The sequence below is a fragment of the Haemaphysalis longicornis genome, unplaced genomic scaffold, assembly GCF_048455015.1.
Source record: "Haemaphysalis longicornis isolate Haplotype H1 unplaced genomic scaffold, Haemaphysalis longicornis Haplotype H1 scaffold_12, whole genome shotgun sequence".
NCBI lineage: Eukaryota > Metazoa > Arthropoda > Arachnida > Ixodida > Ixodidae > Haemaphysalis > Haemaphysalis longicornis.
Genome location: NW_027526225.1, coordinates 34,444,671 through 34,462,869, shown reverse-complemented (window position 1 = coordinate 34,462,869; position 18,199 = coordinate 34,444,671). Strand labels below are relative to the sequence as shown.

General features: G+C 43.3%; 2 protein-coding genes across 2 annotated transcripts in view; both read left to right on the top strand.

The window, feature by feature from the left end:
* Positions 1 to 18,199, top strand: part of LOC144162556 (uncharacterized) — a 419,428-nt gene that overhangs the window by 98,233 nt on the left and 302,996 nt on the right. The gene's annotated exons all lie outside the window — the stretch shown is intronic.
* The window catches only part of LOC144162557 (receptor-type tyrosine-protein phosphatase alpha-like), a 33,806-nt gene continuing 29,920 nt past the window's right edge, over positions 14,314 to 18,199 (top strand). The window contains exon 1 of the mRNA XM_077693147.1: positions 14,314 to 14,453. The gene's annotated coding sequence lies outside the window, so the exon portion shown is untranslated. The remainder of the gene's footprint in view (positions 14,454 to 18,199) is intronic.

Genomic DNA, 18,199 nt, shown 5'->3' with positions numbered 1-18,199 from the left:
ATAATGATCGGAGTAACACTGGATCAGGGAGCACACTAGTTCAAATTAACAAGAAGAAATGGACTTGGGATGTCGTTGTACTGAGACGAACTGACAACGGGTGAACCATGAGGATCGCACTAGAAGACGGGGAAGGCGAGTAACCCGATGGAAAAACGAAATACGGATATATAAAGGCCAATAATGGACTCGGGCACCACAGGACGGGAGCGGGTAGGGGTGAGTGGGAGAAGCCTTCGTTCTGCAGTGGACCTAATTATGCTGTTGATGACGATTCTCAAGATGCCTACTTTACATTGCGAGCTAGAAAGCTTTCACCCAAACGTAGGCTCTGTTGCAGGGTTCAGTTTTTTTAAATTTGTTTTTTTTCTACACACCGTGCAGTGCCGATGCACGCAGTTTTTGGCAGAAACTAGCCTATCCCCGGTTGAAATTATCTCGCGGGCAGCTCATTAACGCTTGCAGTAAGTGCGGTCATTATTGATTTTTGTGAACATGGCATGCTATTCTGTGATTTATAAGGTGCTCTGACAGATTTCTTCGAAACCGAACTCTTCTCGGCTGCTTATATTGGCAGATAATATCGCGGCAATCACCGTGTACACCCACAATAAAGATGTGGAAATGAAAACACCGCTGCCCTTATAAATTTTCCGACAAATTTTTTGGCACGTTACCATGTTGTTTTGGTGTTTATCTGGTAGCAGCAAAGACCTGTCCGCACGAACCGAAGGATGTAATTAAATTTCTGCGACGTAAATAAAAACGCCTAAAAAACCTGTGGCATAAAACCAGAGCATTGAATACTTAGGGTAAACTGTCGGGCTGGTGCGCGTAATGCTGCGGAAATAATGGACTGCTTTGGAAGTACAGTTTGCCAGATATTAGGACTTATTAGACCTATTCTGGGCTTCAGAGAAGAAATCAGCCATGAACCTGCTCACTCATTACCTGGAGGCTACTAGCTAAGTCCCTATTCTTTAAATGGGCCATGCAAAAATAAGGAGAGCCGTAAAATACCTATAAGGAAGGGCGTGAGGCAAGGAGACACAATCTCTCCAATGGTATTCACAGCGTGTTTGAAAGAGGTATTCAGAACATTGGATTGGGAACATATGGGCGCAAGGTTTAAAGGAGAGTACCTCATTAACCTCAGATTTGCTGATGACGTTGCCTGCCTAAGTCACTCGGGGGACGAATCGCAAAACATGCTTACCGCACTGGATAAGCAGAGGAGAATCATGGTGTTAAAAATTAACATGCAGAAAACTAAAGTAATGCTCAATAACCCCGGGGAGCAGAGTGTTTTGAGATAAGTGGTGAGCCAGTGGAAGTGGGAAGCGAATATATCTACTTAGACCAAGTAGTGACTGCGGATCCGAACCATGAGACAGAGATAATTAGAAGGATAAGAATCGGGTTGAGCGCATTCGGCAGGCATTCTGAGTTTAATGAATGGCAGCCTGCCATTGTCCCTAAAGGGGAAAGTGTATAACAGTTGCATCTTACCGGTACTCACCTAAGGGGCAGAAACTTCAGGGCTTACTAAGAGTGTTCAACTTAAATTGAGAACGACTCAGCGGGCCTTGAAACTGAAGGTGATAGGTGTAACATTAAGGGACAAGAAGAGAGCGGTGTGGTTCAGGGAACAAACGCGTGTTAAGGACATATTACAAGAAATTAAGAAGAAATACGCGTGCTCCGGGCATATAATGCGAAAGCATGATAACCATTGGTCATTAAGGGTAACAGAGTGGATCCCTCGAGAAGGCAAGCGTGGCAAGGGGGCGACCGAAAGTTTGGTGGGCCGATGAGATCAAGAAGTTTGTGGGGAGAAATTGGTCGCAGTTAGCACAGAACCGCCAGGATAATTGGATATCTATGGGAGGCCGTTGCCCTACCGTGAGGGTAGACAGGCTGATGATGATGATAAGGATGATGAGGAAAGAAAATAAAAACTTGTTCAATTTATAAAAAGTGGCTTTTGCTAACTATATTAGCTCTATTTCAGCCGCCGCACGTGTTTTTACCTGAACATTATGAAATATTATGAAAGCAGGTTTTGAATCTCGCGCTGCGTTTATGTCAGCAGTGACTAAGTAGTGGCACCACAAACGCAAAAGAGAGAAACAATAAGAACATAGTTATAAGTTTCTTAACTTCGCGTTAGAATTCAAGTGATAGGATGAAACGAATGTAGAGGCCCTAATGCATTCGTCCATGCATGTATCTTGGCGGCGGCTTAGGAAGACGGCCGCCAATCGCACTAACAACAATCTGTGACGTCTCATTCGTCACATTTTTTCTTTTAAGCCTACTTCTTGAAATTTATCGACAAAATTTTGTTAGATATTGAGCCAAACAGCCTTTATGTTGAAACAATGCTGCTTGTATTTTGTCTTCATAGTGCATTTAATTCCGCTGTCATGGGGAAGTGGTGAGATCGGACTAGATTGGCCAGAGCTAATTCAGTTCGCCTCAACAAAAGTAAAGCGCATACGCTGAATCTCTGTTCTAGTGCAGATCCTACAATATCAATAGAAGTGACCTGTCTTGGTGACAACCACATTGTTTATTTTGGTTGGAAAACACCGCCGTCTGCCAATCTTTATTTTTCCTTTGTTTGTACGCAGCCTCGCCTCAGCGAGTGAATAAGAAACATTTGTACATGTGAAGCCATTACAATTAACATGGTTCTTCCCAGTTGCTTTTCTGTGCGTCTCAAAATCACGAAACCTATGTTTGTTTATAAGTATGAGGAAGTATGCGCTAGCTCTTACGGATATAGCGAAGGTAGCCACGGCAACGGATGATTAAGATCATTGGGTTTAACGCGGCGAAGCTACAACTTGGCTGTGCGGCTCGCCGTAGTGGAGGGTTCCAAATTAATTTTTAGCACCTGAGAATCTTTAACGTGCTCCGAGATCTCTAACCAAAGTTAAAGCCGTTCCACTTGATGTGAAAGCTGTCGGAAGTGCAGAGCAGTGAATAGCCATAATGGGGGGTGGCGCTGTTATCCGCTCTCTGCTACCACCCGTCACACTATTTGCTGCCCTGTCTCACTTCTCTTTTGATAAATATGCAATTCATATTTCCCGCCTTTGCAGTGCTCGCGCACCCCCCGCCTGAACCGGCGCCAGCGGGAGTTCTGTTCTTTATGTGCTTGCTTCAATTTTGTATGCTGGAGCTGTTTTGTGTGATTTCAAAACGTAAAATATGCGCAAAAAGTCTTTTTGCGGAATTCCGTACCTGCAATTTTTCTTCCGCGGTCACTTTTTCCTCTTGCTATCGTGAAACCCAACGCAACGAGCGTTCCTAACTAAATGAACGTGGGAGCTGGCCGGTACTCAGGGATATTTTGCCTCAACTGTAACTGCAGTTTTCCTTGCCCTAAACAACGGTAAAATATAGGACAGGCGCCAGCGGTTCACGAGTTTCGAACGGTTATGACTATCTAAACAGCGTGGTTTTCGAAGTCTCGGCGTTACTTCATGACGACGGGACAGCAGGCTCTACTCGGGTACGTTATCTCGCTGCACCGCCTGATTCTGGCAGTCGCATGGATCGTTAGCGAGATACGACGACAAGGCGAGCCCATAGAGTTATCTGCAATTAAAACTGGACTTGTTGCTTTTCGCCTCTATCTGAAAAGGAGACACCGCGTACGGGATCGGACAAAACAACTGCTGCGCTTCTAAACGAACATCATCAACAATGAGTCTTCAGGGACCCAGAATGATATTAGGGAGTTGTAGTATAGCGTTACCGTGTTTACGTTACCATTTACCGCGTTAGCAAGAGTCCACTGCGCATGCGCGAGAGTTACCGTGAACGGTAACTTACGGGCACTGGCTTTACCATCGCCAGTGAGCTTCCTGAGCAGACGAAGTGTACCGTCGCGTATTGATTACAGCAAATGTAGTGCACTCTACGCTTTATGCTTGGTACAGCCGATAAAATTAATCTTAGTTGATGCTGATTATTACGCTTTTTTGGTTAAATATAACTCACGAGAGCGCCAAACGGCATTTTTCTCAGACGGGCGACGAAAATGGCCGTCCCTACTCGTGCTAAGCCTTCCCTGCCTCAAATATTTCAGATACGTTCGTAGCTTGCAAAGTGCTTTTAGGCCTCGGAAATTGTGCTGGGCAAGGTAGGGTAGGTTATTGAGTAATTACTACGACACATTTTACTAATTTCTTGCGTAAATATTTAGCGCGGGGGCGAATTCTATTGTACCTTGATGCTCACTGTACTCAGTAGATGGTGCCATCAACACGTTTTCTTTTTAAAGCTCTACAAGTGGTGGCTACAGTATTCTCAAAACAACTACAGTTAGTGTGAATGCTTCACCCGCAAAGTGAAATATTCAAGTTACTTTAAACAAATGCAAGTAGATATGAGCAACAGAATTATGCGTGATTTGCTTTGAGACTAATTCATCAGATGTCGCTACCTTCACCACGGTGGCGAGAATACGCAAACCGCAAACGCAGTGCTAAAACGTGCCCTACCGTTTTCATCGGTAAACGGAAACTCCGTCGTCCGGTAACACGGTAAATGGTTACGCAAACACGGTAGCGATTAGGTAAAATGAGCAAGCCCTGTTGCAGTCTCGCGGAGAAAGGAGCCGTTCAAAGGTCTCGCCTGAATAGGCAAAGGACATACATGTAGCACCGCTCGTGTACTCCGCCGGACTGCAAGCGCGGCCCAGGGAACGCTGGCTTTTAAGCGCTTTCACTCGGCATCGCTGCACGTGGTCTGTTGCGCCCCCGCCGATACCGCCGGTTGATAGTCGCCAAGCGTAGCAGCCAGTTAAGATGTTACGATGAAGTCACCGGCGACAAGTCAAGGTGGTAGAGGCAGGCACGGTTCAAGCACAGGCAGCAGGAAACGAGAATTCCCTCGGGGCGGCTCCTAAATAGGCAGAGCAAATACATGTAGCATCGCTCGTGTACTCCGCCGGACTGCAAGCGTGGGCCAGGGAACGCTGGCAATAAAAGGTACCATGCAGACAAAACACAAGTTTAATTCATTCGAAAGATTGCCTCATTAGAATCATACTGACTCCAATTTTAACGTAATCTTGCTGAATTAGCTACATAAATACATACATAACATACATGCATACAACCATGCATGCATACATACGTACATACGTACAGTCTATTTCAACAGCTTCTAGGCCAAGCCGCAATGCGCCGAACGCAATCATTTAATGTACAAGGTTAAATCACAAGCGAGGTTGAAAGTGTTTACGCCGGAAAGCTAGGGAAAACACCTTTCTTTCTTACTATGATAAACTATTTTGTCACAATTAAAGGTAAAGGTTACTTTTGAATTTTTTGTGGTCGGGAAGGATTTGTATTGGGCTAGAAAAATTCGACAAGGTTGTACATACGTACATACATTCATACATGTATACATACACACATACGTGCGTCCATACATGCACGCGTACATACATGGATGCAAGCATGCATACATACATGCATACATACAACATGCGTGCATACATACATACATACATACATACATACATACATACATACATTCATGCGTACATACATAGATACATGCATGCATGCATACATGCATACATACATACATACATACATACATACATACATACATACATACATACATACATACATACATACATACATGCATACTTAGAAGGAAACTTCGAACAAGGTAGATACCACGATTGTTGCCAACGTTTCATCAAATTTCATGCAACTAAGTCTATTAGACAAACGCTTGCTTCTGTTCCAATAGCCAACCATTCAAGAAAAACACTGCTATTTTTTTCCCTGTGTGATTTATTCCGATGTGTCACATCGTGGCCTAGTGATATGCGTCCTTCGGTGATTTTCAAGAGGTTGGAGGGGGTATCAAGATGCTGCCCAAAACGTAGTCACACCAACAGAATCCGATGTTTCAATTACAAGGCCTTGACTCTTAAGATTAAGGGCTCAATGTTGTATGCACGGGCCTTCGGAAGCCCAGAAAAAACCCACAAATGTGCTCAAAAAGTGTCCACATCAATGTGCTAGGAAAATTGAAATTCTATCTTACTATATTATCAAAGGAGTAATATGATTTCTATGTGATTGGTAAACTTCTCTTCCAAACGTTTCCGACCTTCCCGCAAAAACGGCTGCTCGTCTTACGCAAGGTAAACATCATTCCTCAATCAAAATTCACAGGAAGTGCTCCACGTGTATCGCCTGAGTGCTACTGTTATAGGTGAGTGCGCATGCCTGCTTGAAAAAACGCTATACCTTTTTTGCTGAGATGAAAACAAAACTATCTTTGAACATTTGGGGTGCAATGTAATCTGCCAGTGCGTCCCATGCAGTGAACAGTAGCAGCAACGCAGCGGATGTTGGCGCCATCATTGGAGGTGTAGCCGTGATTATGATTCTTATCATCGTGGCCGGGTCTTTAACACGGTACTATCTCCGGTGAGTTCACATAGCTTGGTAACTAAGCGTGCTTCCTCTTTGTATAAACTATAAAACTAGAATGCAACATTTGACAGCCCGAGGACAGTTGTTTCGTACAGTAGGTGTTGTATAGATTCCGTGGATACAGAATTGCGCAAAGTAGCAATCTCAGTGCAAAATTTATTACTGCCCTTTTTTTAACCAATGAAACCATTAGTGCGAACAAGTGGAAGGCAACGATTTTGACGACAGTAAAGCAGTCAAGAGGTTGCCAAACATAGCTTGCATTTTTAATGCCGAAGTAGCCTTGTGCAGAGAAGACTTGCCGTATAAGGTGCATGCATGTTAGTGCTTTTAAAGACTGGAAGTGAATGGTGGCTGGTGTAAAGCTACGGGGAAATGGAGGAGAAATATAGGAGCGTATAAAAGACTTTTCACGATCACTTTTACGAACTCAGTTTTATAGTTTGCGAAGCCACTAAAGGGGGTAGAAGTTTATAGTACGAGATTTTAGCTTACAAATGCAAATTATCGGTAGCCTAACAGCCAAGAAGCTGCTATGCATTGGATGGTGGTGTTAGGATGTCGGATGTATTACGTACAAAGACAAATGTTCTTTTAGGGCAACGAGGTGACAGAGAACAACAATTTTGAGTGCCGATCGTGTCCAAGAGGATTTTATTAAGCTTTGTGCCATTGGTTAAAAACTAACGAACTGCCGCACGCTATACGCATGTTCCGACGATGGAGTCATGAAACGTCTAGGAATTCGGAATTCTGAAATCTTGTATACCTGCGTACACGTAAATCTTAAAACATTGTATACGTGGGTACCTGGGGGGGCCAAGCCTTGCAATACTCGTGACTGGGAGGCGTACGAGAAATCAGATGAGGAACTACCTAATTGAAAAAATACCTCTTTGGAGTTTAACAAAAGTAAATGGCTCGATGTAAAGGACTTCTCACTGTGGTTACACAGATCCTGGTTTTTCGGTTTGCGCCTCTTAGATACCAATACAAGGCCAAATGCTGGCCATGCAATGCATTGTCTTGCAACAGGTCTTACAAAACCTTGCGCCGAAAAATTTCTTCCCTCTAACCCTAGACGGCTTCAACTGAATTGGTTAAACTACGCCCGTTATTTTAAGCAGTACAAGCAAAAATCTCGCCTGGTTTTCTGATATTTTGAACGAACACTTAAACGCAAACTGAGCGAGATATTGTAAAGGTTTAAAAGTCTATGTAATACAGAACTTTTTAACGTGAATTGCCAGCGGGGTATTGTTTAGGCAGGTTCATTTGAAACAAGCACGTATAATACGTACACTACAGGCGGAATGTTTTTCGGTTGTCTACAAAAGCCGGGCATGCCGCATTGATTATGCTTTGAATTATATAAACCATCGCTGGCGTTCCTGCAGGAAGACGCCTCCGAACTATGCATACTTAGTATACTCCCCTCCAAGGATGTAACACGCGAAAACTGTTCGCTTCATTTCAGCAAAAAAGCAGCTGTAGCCAACAAGTCGGATATTCCCAGGATGCAAGCCCTTAAGGAAAACGTAACGAAACTCTCCAAGTGTAAGTGCTGACTTTTTGAAGCTCTCATTCAAAAGGACGGATAAAAAACACGGTGCCGTTTAAGCTGTGTCGCTGTAAAAAAGCGACTTTTTAAACAGAGTCATAAAAAGCCAGCCATACCGTTAAGGACTATAACAGCAACAAGCTGCAAGAAATAGTATTTTTATAAACCTGGGACTGCCCTTATGATATAGTTGGTGAAACAACTGTGCACACATCCTCCAGTTTCCGAGTAAAGTTTTTTCAACGCATTTGAAAAAAAAACTTTTTATAGAATAGTTTTGGTGGTATAAACTCTAGCCTAGTTACAACAGAAATGCTGGGAAGTACTGTAAGAGCTTTGAAAATAACACTTCATCACCACCATGCTATACGTATTAACCATTTGGCGCTGATTTCAAGAAAAATATCTGGATTTTTTCACGTCTTGGGAAAATAGTGGTCGAGTCGGGCGAATATGTGTGAACGATTGCACTGCAGGTATTCTTTTTGTAGGCTGCGTAAAAACCTTTCCCGGTTCATGAACACAATTCGTGACCAAATATCGGCGTTCAGATGAAAACTTTGGTGTTATTTTAAAGGGACATAATTTTTTCCCACATCTACTTATATATTGCTCAACCCAACTCTCTGCTTGGTATTTCTGTTTGGCATTGCGACAGACAACATGGACATGAGTTCAGTAAAATGCACTAAGTGCATTTTCGTAATGGTAAATAAAATAAGTAGGGATGGGCGAATATAGATTTTGAGGTTCGAAGCGAATTCGAAGCGAATAGTGATTTGGTCGAATAATTTCGAATCGAATAGTTCGAATAGTACACATTGCAAATCACAAAGACAAATGAGCAACTTGTGACCTGAATAATGTACACATTTTTTTCTAATAATTAGAACTCACGTAGGCACATCATTGTGTAAAACTATTACCAGTTGAACATTTATTGCAAAATCTTACACACAGCTTTCCTTTGCTGTATTCACAAGTTTTCATGAAGAAATGCCTGTTGCGCCACATGCTCTAGGTGCAGCAGTTTCCGCCGGCTGCTTATTCACAAGTTTAAGCGCCGCCTAGAAACTCGCAGAGTTAAGCGCCGCCTAGAAGCCCCGCTAAAAAAAGAAGTATTGTAGCCACTAGTATCCTCGGCCGTAGCCAAGCAAAGCGCAAGTGGCTGGCCGCCATTTTGAATAGGCTCGCCTAGTGCGGCGTACTGACGCGCTGTGCGAGCCTATTCAAAATGGCGGCATGCCTATTCAAAATGGCGGCCTGTACAAGTCTGCTGGCTTGGTGCCGCTATGTTCGGAGCGGTGTCGTTTCAGTGCCGCCTTTTTTTTTTAACTTAAGTGTGCTGGCGGCCGAGAGCTTCGTCGAACCTCTAGGCAAGGCAGCAACTCGGCAGTGCCGGCACTGATAATAGAAATGTCCGCGTCGGTGGGTCTTGAGCCAAGCCTGGGGTAACTCTCAAAAAGCTTGACCGAAAAGCTTGGCTTTTAGCTGCCTATTCGGGAGCATCGAATAATTCGAAAATATCGAATACCTGCATTCGGATCGAAGCGAATAACGAATAGAGAGCTATTCGATCGAATATTCGATAATACCGAATATTCGCCCATCCCTAAAAATAAGGCTCATAACTGGTGTGGTTTGTAACTGCTATATTTTGTTGAATTCAAAATCTAGGGAGTGAACGAAAGCCTCCTTTACTGATTGCAGTGTTCGCTACTGAATATAGTTATTTTTATTTTCTGCCTAAACTAATGTTTGCGCTATTTCAGTCTTGCAGTGAAAACTATTCTAGTTGGATTCAGTCTGCTCTCCCGCACTTTTTGTGCATTTGAGGTGTCAAATGAGCCCACTACCTCTCTCTCAATATTATGTACGGCGTTTTTGTACATTTTTGATCAATGCAGCCCTACAGACACGTTCTAACGTTCTTATGGGCTCACCCCGGCTGAGTCTCCGGGTTTTACCTGTTAAGCCGTCTAGAGAAATATTTCCCGAGAAAGAACCTTCGTATTGCAACAAAACAACCAAACCTTTTTTCAATTGTTTTTATTGCCCAGCCGAAAATTTTATTTTCTATCATTCCTCTTTGCCAGAATAGCACAACTAAACGGAATAGTGTACATCAATCTGGATTGTCGCGTTCTGAAGAGACCGTAAACAATTTGCCTTTTAGCTGAACTTAACATCTCGTTTTTCTTTTCTAAAATTAATCTACCCGTGTGGTGTTTATTTTCCCCACACCTTTTTTTGTCAGTAAAATCTGAAAAAGCGTAAGTAATGAATGCGCACAGTCGTGCACAGGGTAAGGTCGAACATCAGATTCGACTTTTGCGTGAACTATCTCAATATTTCTAGCTAAAAACTGTTCAAACAAATTTCGATGACTTTGGTTCCCCCTTAATATGGAGAGGAATGCAGCAGTTGTGACTAAATCGTCGTGCATTAAGACTGCAAGAGACAATAGGTGGGTTAACGCTGCTCCAGCTTAGACAGTGTACGTCTGTTCGTGGTAAACCTACAAGACAGCAATTTTATTCATGTTACAGTGAAAGAAAACAGCCTGTCAGAGTCACAGAATACGCTTATCATCGACACCGGCGAATATCTACCCATGGCATCGATCCAAAACGGAGGCCTCCCGTCCAAGCCAGTGCTCGTGAAGCGCCTTCGACAGCATGTCATACCGGCGGCGGCAGAAGGCAATCTCAAAGAGGAGTACATGGTTGGTATTGAGGGCACACTGGTCGTTTCAAGGCGGATTGTACTGTGGCTTGTTCGAGGGCAGACAAACTTCGTGTCTTAAAAAAACATCGTAAGCAAGACAAAATTTAATTACACAGAAGGCTATCGGAACCACGCTGCATCATAAGCATCTCGTCAGTTGCACCCGCCACGGTGGCTCAGTGGCTAAGGCGTTGTGCTGCTGAGCACGAGGATGCGGATTCTATTCCCGGCCATGGCTGCCGCTTTTCTTTTGGAGGCGAAAAGCAAAAACGCCCGTGTGTACGAGATTTCGGCGTACGTTAAGGATCCCCAAAAGTCAAAATTAATCCGGATCCCACCACTACGGCGCGCATCATCGCCTGCGTTGCGTCGCCGCGTTAAACCCTACAATCTATCGCGTCTGTTGCACTTGGGAAATTCTTTACGTGCTGCTAGGCCTGCTGTACCTCCACCTGTTGAAGAGAAATGGCTGGTCTTCGAATATACCATTAAATATGGGTACCATGCCAATTTTAAGCTACTGAGCACACTGATGCCTCAAAGTAATAACGCCAAAGGTTGCTCAAATCATTATCCAGCCGTGGTAAAGCATGAGTTAAAGTGCTACAGAACGCTTTAGAAGACCCTTCGATTTCCAGAATTCTTTAAAACTCAAGTTGGTTCCTAAGGATCTACATTCATTTGGGTAACTAGGGCTTGTTCAAAATTGAAGATATGGGATCATATCTAATGATCCTGCAAAAAGTCTTGCGCGATTTGAAAGCTATTGGCTCTTACTTGTGCAATTTTTTTTCCATTCCTTCATAATCATCGGAGCTCTCTTGATCATGTTGATGACATGCGTACCTATGACCGGAATCAATTAGCTTTATCGGTAGGCACTGGTTTTGGCTTCAGTAAATAACATTTGGGCAACAGGCGTCTCCAGCCTCAACTTGGTGCACTTCCATCACTCTAAAACTGTGAAACTGTTAAAACAGGTACACCGATGTGCAAGCTACGCAACAAGGGAGTTCTAGCTCAGAAATGTATGCACCCCACTGTCGATATTACAAGTCTCTGTTAATGTGTGCTGTGACCCACTGCAATTTCTGGGATCTCCTACCGAACCCACTCAGACAGAAAAGCAGGGGTGAAATGGTACACCTCGAAAATATTTAAAACAACGAGTAAGATAACAAGGTTACGATAGCACCAGGTTCATCACTTTAAAATCAGAAAATGTGTACCTGAAACTTAGGGCGACTACCAAAACCAAATATAGTTGTATTCGCTCGAGAGACTTATTGTTTTGTTTAAAGTATAATTAAAATACTGCATTTTTATAACGTCTAATTCGTGGTTTATATCTATCTACATGCTGGCACAGTATCTTGTAACGAGCGTAGACCCAGTTCGTGTCTTTAGCGTTTTGCAAAATCGGTTATCTACGCTTAAACACTTCAGTAGACTTGAAGCCATCCAAAGTGGCAGCATCAATTTATATTTACCTTAGATAATTCAGATTTCCAGCGGACAAAAAGAAATCGTGTATGCCAACTACCAAACAGTGCAGCTTACATTTTGAACAAAGCTTTGTATGCAAAAATATTTTATGAAAAGTAACAACGCCTGGGTGTTTCCCATATCTTTTTACCTCATTAGGACCGCTGAGTGTAAAATAACCATGTATGAAAGGCATTTCTTGGTCTTCGAAACGATGTAATTATCGCTTAAATTTTAATCATAGCTTCTTTACCCACTACCAGATGACATTTCGGCAGATGAGTCAACATACCATGGAAGTTGCTAACAATTTCTCAGGATACCCCTGGAAACTCAATACAGTGTGCAACATTTGAATACGCCTCAAAAATCCTTCTTTTCTGAGCAGCGGCCTGGGCGCACTCTTTAGGGCCCGTTATCTTCAGTATGTCAACAATGCGTGGCCCTACGGCAAGTCTTCTGGCAAGAATGGGAACGTTCCGTTTCACAGACGCTGCGTACTTCAAGCAAAATAAACCCTGGGCAGGTTTCGTTGGCTGCAGCACTATGTAGGCACATGATTGAACTTTCAAACAGGCAGTTACTGCACTAAACTTCGACAAGGTTATACAGCTGGCCAAATACTTTTGTGGTTTTGTTTGACCATACTGTTGCCTTTAAGTGCAGACATAATATTTGTAGCTAATATGTACCTTAGGCAATCGAAGAGGTAGAGTTGGAGAGTTCACGTATGTTGAGGTTTCGATGATTCTGCCACGGCCTTCTCTGCCATGGTTGTAAACCAGCAGTGAAGAAGTGTGCGCTGTTAGAGTTCGATCACACTAGCATTTCTTAGCGTCCGCTGATTATTAATGATGATAGTGATGGTAATAAAGGTGATGATGATGGCGTCGTGAGGGGTCCCCATCTAATTTGCAGCCCTTTGGACACATGAGTGAAATTTAAGCGACCCATGAGACAGCGCTGTGGCTCAGTGGCTAAAGCGTTGTGCTGCTGATCCCAAGCGCGAGTTCGATTTCCGGCACCAGCGGCCGCTTTTCTGGTGGAGGGGAAAAGTCAATACCAACCTGTGTTCGATATTCCAGCGGACATAATAATTTTTAGGTAGTCATTTGGAAACACATTTGGAAACACAATCGCGGCAATGTTTGGCCAAACATTGCCAAACAATCGCCAAACATTGCCGCGATTGTGTTTCCAAATGTCAGCCGGCGCTGGATCAGAGCATAGTGATAGGGAAGCATGACAACCAAATCGTGCGGGAAATTTTAGAAGCCAATGAAATCTTAAAGTTAGGACAACAATGCGTAAGCACTCCATCTATCTCCCTCTCAGATAAGGAGTGTCAGTACTTGGCGCAGCGCTCCCCTCCCGGTAAATGAAGATTACTTAGGCCTGTCCCACGGTTCGATTGCGACCATGATTTTTGTTATGTCATTTGTACTTATCTCGTTTCGTCATGACCACTGTGAGTTTTATGCCTTCCAAAAATTCTTATCGTGACACGCCAAGGAATACGTGATGTATCTATTCCTTTCGTGTTATCATGTATAAAAACTTTTCTTTTCGTTCTCCTTTTCTATTTTTTCCTTTTTGTTGTTATTGCCAGTGTTCCTACAAAACCGCTGGCAACCGCAATAAAATTTCAGTTGTAAGTCAGCGCTATGTCCGTTCCTTCTTCCTTTTGTGTCCTGTTTTATTTGCGCTCTTACCAAGCAAGAAGTCTTGACGCAAACCATCGCACTACCGCCGATCCGGATTGTCAAGTTATTCAGATCTCGGCTTGCTGTGCTATACGGACATCCTTTACGATACTTCTAACAGTATCAATTCGTCATTAAGTAAAAATATCTAACCAACAAAATAGCGCAGTATTCACGCTTCTTTCAACCCTTTCTGGGCCAATGAATACCGCTGTTAAGAGCTCCTCCTCACATTTTGTCCTTTAAGCGTTTGCGGGTTGCGTATATTTTTATTTACAATGCCCTCAAAGTTGTTTCACTGACACGGCAAGCAAAGGTTAATCACTGCTTCTCATTTTTTATCTGTTTCCAACAGGACGACAATACCCGCAGAGTAGTTCAGTTTCATTTCACAGCGTGGCCGGACCATGGAGTTCCCCTACACCTAGCGGCTTTTCGAGCTTTTCTGGGAAGAATACGGGATTTTCTACCAGGAGATGAGCACCCTATAATTGTGCATTGCAGGTATAAAAAACGCCATTTGAAAAAAAAACACCCTAGGGATTGTTTGGTTCAAGTGTATATTAAATATTTGTCCGCATACTTCGTTAGGCATTAAATTGTACTCTAGTTTAGAGCGTTTAAGCGCCGATAATATCACAAGAGTAAAAATGAATATTTACTTTTAGGGTGTTCTCTTGAAGGTGAGCAACGGTACTCATTTTAAGAAAACTCATTATAGCTGTGATATTTTGTCCATTACATTACCTATGTTTCAACAAGTTAGACGTCAACATAGCGTGCCAGATCACAAGTGAAATTGTGCACAATCGCTTCCCATTATTTTAACAGGTGCTGCTCACCGCGGAAATCCAGATGCACTCGTTAAATTTATAATTTTGTAGAGCCTAATCTTAAAAAAATCACCAGCTATTCTACTCTGTGAAGGAGTCTGACCAGCAAAACTGATCTGCCACTCAATGTTGAAAAGGGGGGCACATCCCTGCGGCGATACATTTTTTCTGCTGCTGAAGAAGCTGTCATAAAAAGATCCTGGACCTTAACTATGCACGCGGCCGTTCTGCTGAAAAAATTAACCGCCATGACAACGCCACTGGTGCACCGTAATAAACCCGTTCGTGGCCCACCGAATTAGTTTCGGCCTTCCTGTGCAGTAACCAGGAAGCAGGAAGCAAAGAAACGTGCACCAGCACGCGTACGCCTGCAATGGGGCGCCTGAAGGTTCAAAGCAACGTGAGGTGGCGCGGTTTCGCTCCAGCGCGGCCGACTTCCGTCCCCTTAGGAGAGCCGAAGAAAACTAACCACACCTGATTCGAGCGTGTGGTGGATGAGGGCAGTGGTTTTGTTGACGCCGAATTGTGAGGCAGAAAAAGAATTCAGCAGAACCCAGCCGTAAACAGCTTTCTGTAAAACTAACCAGGCTATTTGACGCACAGCATAGGCTTTAAATCAAGATTAGTGGGTTGTCGCTGCCCGAATCTTTGGACTTCTGTTAGACCATTACAGGGAGTTTTATTCAGCGCTCGTTTAACGAAGCGGCGCCCATAAAGTCTCAAGATATATCTTAAGAATGTAGGTCATGAGGTAAGAATGAAGCATTGAGTGAGGTCAGAAAATTCCCATTTAAAAATACTACCGTTCGATAGCACCGGTTAAAGATGCGCTTGTAAAAGGAACCACTAAATTGAAGTAGTTCATCGTCTATCTTTGGAAAGGAATGCCTGAAACTTTAATTCGCATAAAACGATTTGAAGAAACACCCGCTGGAAGCCTCGAAGGCGGTAGAAGTTTCATGTACTCTGTGACGGAAAGGTTCTAAGCGCAACTAAGCTTCAGCCACGCTAGAGAATACAAGACTAGAACATCATTATGGTGAATTTCTTTCCGCGTACTTCAAGATAAAGAGAAATACCTTTGGACTAAGAAATTACAAAGAGTGGTAGAAATAAAGGCAGTGCACTAAATAGTTGACTGCACGTAGCTCACATGTATTTGTGGTGGGGTGGCATGGTACACGCAACAAGGATGTCGGTTACAATGTTAGGTTTCACAATACAACCGATTTTTGTGGAGTGCATGTAAGCTAGCTCATATGCAAGCCAGTGCTTTATATACCGGGGTAACCACGAGGAAGTTTTTTTAAAATTGGTTCACACAATTTTAACTTGGCATTACACTCCCCGTAGTCTGAACGGCGGCATTATGTAGTGCGTAACTCTGGCACTACCATACGTATGCAAAAGCTCCTTAAGTCTAAATACGTGATTGAATAGCCTCATCAGGGAATAAAAAACTAGATTTTATTATTGTTTTTCTATAGCCGAATTTTTATAGATCTGCTTTCATCCCACGTATAGTAAAAAAAAAGTTGCTGTGCTGCCCACAGCCCTGGTTGCCAGCTATCCTTCTGGCAGGATTGGAGATCTAAAATTTTCGCCTCCGAACATTCTCTGGCACTATGATAAAACCTTATCGGTTCATGGTGTTTTAAGGGGAACCTTTTCAATTGATCGAGAGGTCAGGTGATACACTCTACAAAACATATTGTCTTTGCCTTTCATCATCTTGATTTGCCAGAACCGCCTCTAGGTTTACACTCTGTTACCCTAATTGTCCGCCTAATTGTCCCTAGTTGTCAACTCATCTAACTTCGTGGCCAGCCATATACATTTCTCTTTCTCTATTTAAACTATAACATCGTCTACTCGAGTTCGCACCCTGTTCCAGGGAGCTCGTTTCCTGTCCCGGAGTGTGACTCCCATCAGTATTCGTTAAATTTCCCGTTGAGCTTACTCAAGTTGCTTTCTATTTGTTTATAGGGCGCCAAGTTTCCCATCTATTTGTCATCCCCGGCAGGACGCATTCCTTGTATATTCTTTTTGTGAGTTACAGGTAGCTTACTCTTCAATATTTGGCAGTGTCTGCGGAAAATACTCCAGCCCATACCGATTCTGCACCGAATTTCTATTTCGTGATTGGGGTTAGCGCTGACAATTTTCCCGAGATCGATATACCCTTCTACTTAGAACAAGTAACATATGTAACATAAGCTGAAGACGGTGCTTTCGGCATGTTTATCCAACATCACTTTACAATTATCATATTTATCTTTGGTCCTACTGCCTTGCTTTCTGATCGTAGTTCCTCAGATATTTTTTGCAGGTGTTCCGCAGACACACTTAACTAGACAATGATGTCTGAAAGCTGAATTGGTTTAAGCATCCCCTGTTAATTAGTAATCGTGTGCTGTCCTAGTCATGCTTCTTGAATACTTCCCCAGGCATACTGTGAATAGTTCTGGCGAAATGGTATCTCCTTGTTGTTCGCACTTTTTGATCGCGAATTGGTCGTGTTCTTAAAGAAGAAATATCCGGCCTGTACATCCTTTATGTATGTAGTATAGAAGTGTTGCGTAAGTCTCCCCTTTTCCCGGGACTTTCAATGCCTCCAGCTCTGGTGCGTTGCGTACTGCTCCAAACGCTTTTTCATCATCTATAAATGCCATATAAAGGGGTTAGTGTACTCGGTTGATTTTGCTATTACTTGATTGACAACATAAATGTGGTGCAATGTTGAGTACACTTTCGTAATCCCAGCCTGCTCTCCGGGCGACTTGGAATCTAGGCTGTTACTTACGCAGTTAACAAATACTTTGGTAAACAACTTGTATACAATTGAGATTGTGCTGATGGGTCTGTAATTTTTTAGGTCTTTGTTGTCTCTTTACTCCTGAATGATATTTGTGCGTGTATTTCTCCAGACTCCTGGGACATTTAAGGTCGTTAGGTATTCTGGAAATAGTGCAGCAACTTTTCCGGGGCCATATCCCCTCCATCCTTTAAAACATCCGCGGTTTTGCCTTCGTCACCTGCAGCTTTTCCTCTTTCTGGGTAGTAGAGAGCGTTTCATACTCACTCATTATTTACTAGTGGGATATCGGAAGCCAAGCTTTTAAGCTCTTCAGTTTCCCATGGGCATACGCTGCTGGCGTATAACCTGGTGTATAACCATTGTGCTGCTTTTGTTACTTCGTTCGTGTTGTGCATAAAGTTAGGTGCTCGTGTCTGACTGCGTGCGCCGTCCAAAATTTTTATAATGGTGCGCGAGCGACAACCGATAGGCGTGCGAGCGCCTTGCATGGTGTCTAGCTGTGCAGTAGGCGACAGTAGGCGCACGGGCACACAGTTGCCTTGTAAATGAGGCTGAGGCGAAAATACGTCAGTCGCCGCTGTTGTAGCCGACCAGTCAGA